General features: G+C 48.6%; 1 non-coding gene across 1 annotated transcript in view; it reads right to left on the reverse strand.

Moving 5' to 3' along the window:
* The window catches only part of LOC131270097 (5.8S ribosomal RNA), a 155-nt gene extending 1 nt beyond the window's left edge, over nt 1-154 (reverse strand). Inside the window, exon 1 of the ribosomal RNA XR_009179233.1 lies at nt 1-154. This exon is cut by the window's left edge and continues 1 nt beyond it. This is a non-coding gene — a ribosomal RNA (5.8S ribosomal RNA).
* Nucleotides 155-7,464: the final 7,310 nt, after the last annotated feature.

Consider the following 7,464-nt stretch of genomic DNA (forward strand, 5'->3'; position numbering starts at 1 on the left):
AGCGCTCAGTCATCTGTACATCATGGTAGGTTCCCACGACGTGCAATATGCGTTCAACTTATCAATGTTCATGTGTCCTGCAGTTCACATTATGACGCGCAGTTAGCTGCGGTCTTCATCGATCCATGAGCCGAGTGATCCACTGCCGAGGGTGACTAACTTGCGTAAGCCGCCGCTGTGCGCGTATACCCGTTCCCCGTAGGGAGGAGCAAGCCGCCGCTTAGAGACGAAGCATAAAGTGTCCTCATTCCACATAGGGCAAGCTGGATTAATCCATTTTACCCAGGACGGCCGAAGCGGCGTGGACCAGGGGAGAACTGAACCTTATACTTCACACCACAGTAAGTCTACGTGTCCTCTTCCACATAGGGCAAGCTAGAACTAACTATCTTACCCAGGACTGCCGAAGCAGCGTGGACCAGGGGAGGAACACACTTTTCATGGAAACGTAAGGCATCCATGACTGCCATAACGTAAGCCGCCGCTGTGCGCGTATACCCGTTCCCCGTAGGGAGGAGCAAGCCGCCGCTTAGAGACGAAGCATAAAGTGTCCTCATTCCACATAGGGCAAGCTGGATGAATCCATTTTACCCAGGACGGCCGAAGCGGCGTGGACCAGGGGAGAACTGAACTTTATACTTCACACCACAGTAAGTCTACGTGTCCTCTTCCACATAGGGCAAGCTAGAACTAACTATCTTACCCAGGACTGCCGAAGCAGCGTGGACCAGGGGAGGAACACACTTTTCATAGAAACGTAAGGCATCCATGACTGCCATAGTGCGTAAGCCGCCGCTGTGCGCGTAAACCCGTTCCCCGTAGGGAGGAGTCAAGCCGCCGCTTAGAGACGAAGTATTAAGTGTCCTCTTCCACATAGGGCAAGCTAGAATGAACTATCTTACCCAGGACCGCCGAAGCAGCGTGGACCAGGGGAGAACTGAACTTTATACTTCACACCACAGTATTGAGTAATGTGCCCTCTTCCACATAGGGCAAGCTGGAATGTTCCATTTTACCCAGGACGGCCGAAGCGGCGTGGACCAGTGGAGGACTACACAATCATGAGGTTTGATATCGACTTGTGTGTTTCAATAGGATACCGATGGTATGGTTTGAACCGATTTGATTTAGCCATTCTGAAGTCATCACTTGGTTGAAGCGCTGAACTAGGGAGGCATCGTTTACATATATATTGGTTTTCGCATGCTCTACTAGGTTAATGTCATGAGGTTGGCTATCGAGCATGCCCAAGTGATGACTTGATTGTGTGCTTGCTTGAATTCTTCACATTTCATACCATCGGTTAGTTGTCGAATCATTCCTCGATCATAACCTTCGTTCTTGGTTCATGTATGCTCTCTTCCACATAGGGCAAGCTAGAATTAACTATCTTACCCAGGACCGCCGAAGCAGCGTGGACCAGGGGAGAACTATACTTTGTCTTGTATGCCCTCTTCCACATAGGGCAAGCTAGAACTAACTATCTTACCCAGGACCGCCGAAGCAGCGTGGACCAGTGGAGGACTATACTTTGTTCATAACACCACAGTATTGAGTAATGTGCCCTCTTCCACATAGGGCAAGCTAGAATGAACTATCTTACCCAGGACCGCCGGAGCAGTGTGGACCAGTGGAGGACTACACAATCATGAGGTTTGATATCGACTTGTGTGTTTCAATAGGGTACCGATGGTATGTTTTGAACCGATTTGATTTAGCCATTCTGAAGTCATCACTTGGTTGAAGCGCTGAACTAGGGAGGGGCATCGTTTACATATATATTGGTTTTCGCATGCTCTACTAGGTTAATGTCATGAGGTTGGCTATCGAGCATGCCCAAGTGATGACTTGATTGTGTGCTTGCTTGAATTCTTCACATTTCATACCATCGGTTAGTTGTCGAATCATTCCTCGATCTAACCTTCGTTCTTGGTTCATGTATGCTCTCTTCCACATAGGGCAAGCTAGAATTAACTATCTTACCCAGGACCGCCGAAGCAGCGTGGACCAGGGGAGAACTATACTTTGTCTTGTATGCCCTCTTCCACATAGGGCAAGCTAGAACTAACTATCTTACCCAGGACCGCCGAAGCAGCGTGGACCAGTGGAGGACTATACTTTGTTCATTACACCACAGTATTAAGTATGGTGTCCTCTTCCACATAGGGCAAGCTAGAACTAACTATCTTACCCAGGACCGCCGAAGCAGTGTGGACCAGGGGAGGACTATACTTTATACTTCACACACTAGCCATACTGAAGTCATCACTTGGTGGGGGTGAACTACGGCGGTATCTATCGTTTTGGTTCGGTCTATATAGGGTCGCTTGCATGCTCATTCGAATATAATGTAATTGTGTATGGCAATATGAGCATGCCCAAGTGATGACTTTGTTTCAAGCTCAACAGGTAGGGTATTGAGTCCTCTTCCACATAGGGCAAGCTAGAATGAACTATCTTACCCAGGACCGCCGGAGCAGCGTGGACCAGTGGAGGACTCTATACTTTATACTTCACACCACAGTATTGAGTACTTCTTGCATAAAGCCCCTAATGAGAACCACGAGGGCTCTCTCAATGTAGAACCACAAGGGCTCTAGTACCGATTCTCTCGGTACGGCTTGGTCCGTGTTCCTTTATGCTTGTACTCTTAGAAAGTCTCAACCCGGAGGTCTTGACTTTGATTGTCATAGTTGGACTACGACGGGGCATCCGACCATTGCTGATCGAACACCCCTGATTCACCATCTTTCGGGTAGGCGGTACGCGTACCTCCGGACGCGGAAGTCTCAACCCGGAGGTCTTGACTTTGATTGTCATAGTTGGACTACGACGGGGTATCCGACTCATCGAATACCCCAGAAGCACACCATCTTTCGGGTAGGCGGTACGCGTACCTCCGGACGCGGAAGTCTCAACCCGGAGGTCTTGACTTTGATTGTCATAGTTGGACTACGACGGGGTATCCGACTCATCGAATACCCCAGAAGCACACCATCTTTCGGGTAGGCGGTACGCGTACCTCCGGACGCGGAAAGTCTCAACCCGGAGGTCTTGACTTTGGTTGTCATAGTTGGACTATGACGGGGCATCCGACCATTGCTGATCGAACACCCCTGTTACACCATCTTTCGGATAGGCGGTGCGCGACACCACCGACGCGGAAAGTCTCAACCCGGAGGTCTTGACTTTGTATTGTTGGATAGTCCTCTTCCACTATAGGGCAAGCTGGAAATATTCCATTTTACCCAGGACTGCCGAGGCAGCGTGGACCAGGGGAGAACTTCACGGAATCTTCAGGCATCCATGATTGCCATAGTGCGTAAGCCGCCGCTGTGCGCGTCAACTCGTTCCCCGTGAGGAGGAGTCTAGCCGCCGCTAAAAGACGAAGCATTAAGTGTCCTCATTCCACTATAGGGCAAGCTAGAATTAACTATCTTACCCAGGACCGCCGAAGCAGCGTGGACCAGGCGAGGACTATACTTTATACTTCACACCACAGTATTGAGTACGACTTGCATAAAGCCCCTAATGAGAACCACGAGGGCTCTCTCAATGTAGAACCACGAGGGCTCTAGTACCGATTCTCTCGGTACGGCTTGGTCCGTGTTCCTTTATGCTTGTACTCGCGGAAAGTCTCAACCCGGAGGTCTTGACTTTGATTGTCATAGTTGGACTACGACGGGGCATCCGACCATTGCTGACCGAACACCCCTGATTCATCATCTTTCGGATAGGAGGTGCGCCCACCTCCGACGCGGAAGTCTCAACCCGGAGGTTCGGACTTAGAGTTTTTCCCATTTAAAAGTTTTTCTCTTAGCCATACTGAAGTCATCACTTGGTGAACGATTGAACTAGGGCGGGTTAATCGTTTATAGGTATCATGTGGTTTGCATGCTCTCTTAGGTTAAGGTCATGTGGTTGGCTATCGAGCATGCCCAAGTGATGACTTTGTTTCACGCTTGCTTGATTTCTTCATGATTCCCTGTTATATAGTGTAATCATTCGAGAACAGGGAATCTTTGGTTTTGCTCAACAGGTATTGGATGTCAACTTGGTATCTAGATCGCATTAAGTCTCAACCCTTAGGTTCGGACTTGTATAGTGACATCTTGTTACGGTCTTGAGTCTCAACCCGCAGGTTCGGACTACTTAGTGTTTGATCGAATATAATATGGCAACTTGTGCCTAAGTCTCAACCCGCAGGTTCGGACTTCTGTTTATTTGGCCAATGTATGTATAAGGCAACTTGTGCCTAAGTCTCAACCCGCAGGTTCGGACTTGTGTATTTGTTCGAAGTCATGTATAAGGCAACGTGTGCCTAAGTCTCAACCCGCAGGTTCGGACTTGTTAGTGTTTCGTCAACTTTCATATGGCAACTTGTGCCTAAGTCTCAACCCGCAGGTTCGGACTTGTGTATTTGTTCGAAGTCATGTATAAGGCAACTTGTGCCTAAGTCTCAACCCGCAGGTTCGGACTTGTGTATTTGTTCGAAGTCATGTATAAGGCAACGTGTGCCTAAGTCTCAACCCGCAGGTTCGGACTTGTTAGTGTTTCGTCAACTTTCATATGGCAACTTGTGCCTGAGTCTCAACCCGCAGGTTCGGACTTCTATAGTGTTTCGTCAATTATCATATGGCAACTTGTGCCGAAGTCTCAACCCGCAGGTTCGGACTTCTGGAAGGATCACTTGGCCACTAATGATCCTTCCGCAGGTTCACCTACGGAAACCTTGTTACGACTTTTACTTCCTCTAAATCATCAAGTTCGGTCAACTTCGATAAAGCAGACGCGGTTCACGAGGATCCAGCGAACGATCATCTCCAAAGACCTCACTAAATAATCCATCGGTAGTAGCGACGGGCGGTGTGTACAAAGGGCAGGGACGTATTCAACGCTGGCTGATGACCAGCACTTACTAGAAGTTCCGAGTTCATATGGACCATTGCAATCCATAATCCCTACTAAGTGAGTATTTGAGTGATTTCCCGTTCCTCTCGGAATAGGAGACACGCTGCTACCCACATTGTAGCACGCGTGTAGCCCAGAACATCTAAGGGCATCACGGACCTGTTATCGCTCGATCTCATTTTGCTAAACACAAATTGTCCTGCTAAGCAGCGTACCGTAAGTGCACTTGCGCACACGAACAGCGAAGGTGTCAGGTCATACTCCACCGAAAGGTCCTAACCCGTTCCAATCGGCATCGACGCATTAACGCTGACTGCGTTCTAGTTAGCATATGTGAGTCACGTTCGTTATCGGAATTAACCAGACAAATCAATCCACGAACTAAGAACGGCCATGCACCACTACCCTTAAATTTGAGAAAGAGCTATTAATCTGTCTCACCTCCATAAGTTCGGACCTGGTAAGTTTTCCCGTGTTGAGTCAAATTGAACCGCAAGCTCCATTTCATTGTGGTGCCCTTCCGTCAATTCCTTTAAGTTTCAACTTTGCAACCATACTTCCCCCGGAACCTGACTTTGGTTTCCCGGAAGCTACTGAGAGCACCTGGTTGTAGCGTCTCCCAATTGCTAGTTGGCATCGTTTACGGTTAGAACTAGGGCGGTATCTAATCGCCTTCGATCCTCTAACTTTCGTTCTTGATTAAAGAAAGCATCCTTGACAAATGCCTTCGCTTTAGTTAGTCTTACGACGGTCTACGAATTTCACCTCTCGCGCCGTAATACTAGTGTCCCCAACTACTTCTGTTAATCATTACCTCCGGTCTGAGTACAAACCAATGAAAGATTAGACCAAGGTCGTATTCCATTATTCCATGCAAGATTATTCTAGGGCGTTTGGGCACCCTGCTTTAAGCACTCTAATTTGTTCAAGGTAAACGTGAGCGGTCGAGCTCTATGTTACACTTGCACCCGTTGAAGGGCACACCATGACACAGACTTGGTGCCCTACCACACCATTGAGTCGCAACCAGATTCCGACTTGGCCCACCGACCACGGGTTGACCGGGTCGGCGGAGCCGGACTGTGTTGGACAAGTATCAACTTCGAACGTTTTAACCGCAACAATTTTAATATACGCTAGTGGAGCTGGAATTACCGCGGCTGCTGGCACCAGACTTGCCCTCCACTTGATCCTCGTAGAAGGATTTATGCTCTACTCATTCCAATTATGAAACATCATTAAAGAGTTTCATATTGTTATTTCTCGTCACTACCTCCCCGTCCCGGGATTGGGTAATTTACGCGCCTGCTGCCTTCCTTGGATGTGGTAGCCATTTCTCAGGCTCCCTCTCCGGAATCGAACCCTGATTCCCCGTTACCCGTTGCAACCATGGTAGTCCTCTATACTACCATCCATAGTTGATAGGGCAGATATTTGCGAGATCTGTCGTCGGTGCGAGACCATACGATCAGCATCATTATCCAGACTTCAACTCAATGACACGGAGAACCCGCGATTGGTTTGACTAATAAGTGCACCAGTTCCCGCGAGGGTCCTGGCATGTTGCATGTATTAGCTCTAGATTTTCCACAGTTATCCAAGTAACTAGGTTGATGATCTCGTAAATTATAGCTGTTATACTGAGCCTTATGCGGTTTCACATTAAATCTGTTTGTACTTAGACATGCATGGCTTAACCTTTGAGACGAGCGTATATTACTGGTAGGATCAACCAGAATTCCGACTTTGCGTTCGAATGTTCATTGTCCATTGCACCCGGAGGAGCAAACACCACGTTCTATATGTTGTCAAGTCCGGTAGCACACGGGAGGCGAGCCCCCGTGCGAACCTCATTGCCCTCGTATCACACACACCCGATGCACCGGACAGGCACTTGAGCGGCATTCGACTCCGCTAAGCGCTCGTGCGCCCGATTGTGCATGCGCTGACGGGGCCTTCATACCCCTACCACAGCGACCTTATGCCAAACTTCCATGAATACTTAGGTGAGCTGACAAGGGCCTTCATTTCCCTACCATCAACTAAAGGACACGCTAGGCGCGTCCGATCATTGCAACTGCGGGGCTTTCATACCCCAATCACCACAGTACGCAATTCACCAGAGTTTAATCACAACCCCCCCGGACATGGCACACTATTAACTTGCAACAAAACTTAGTGTGTGCCGGGCACATCGGTTCCACAAAATCATTCCCGATGTACCCCAATTGGGGTTGTGAACGCATCCATGGTCCTCTGACACACCCAACCAAGCGTGGATACTACATACCTCAAACACCCAGTACACTAACAGACAAATCAACATATGGTTGCTTTCCCCCAGACATTTGCCAATCACTTGGCACCCGGACGGGAACTCGCTCCTGATTGCGCCATTGCCACCCATTTGCCAAGAGCGAGTTCTGTATGTAGATTTCATTTGGAAAGACAACCGTGTACTGAATATTCTATCCGACGATTACAGATGACGAGTACGAGACTCGACTACACTCACGGATAATACATTTTGGGTCGAGATTGCTTTCGGGGTTT

This window comes from Anopheles coustani, assembly GCF_943734705.1.
Source record: "Anopheles coustani chromosome X unlocalized genomic scaffold, idAnoCousDA_361_x.2 X_unloc_138, whole genome shotgun sequence".
Lineage (NCBI taxonomy): Eukaryota > Metazoa > Arthropoda > Insecta > Diptera > Culicidae > Anopheles > Anopheles coustani.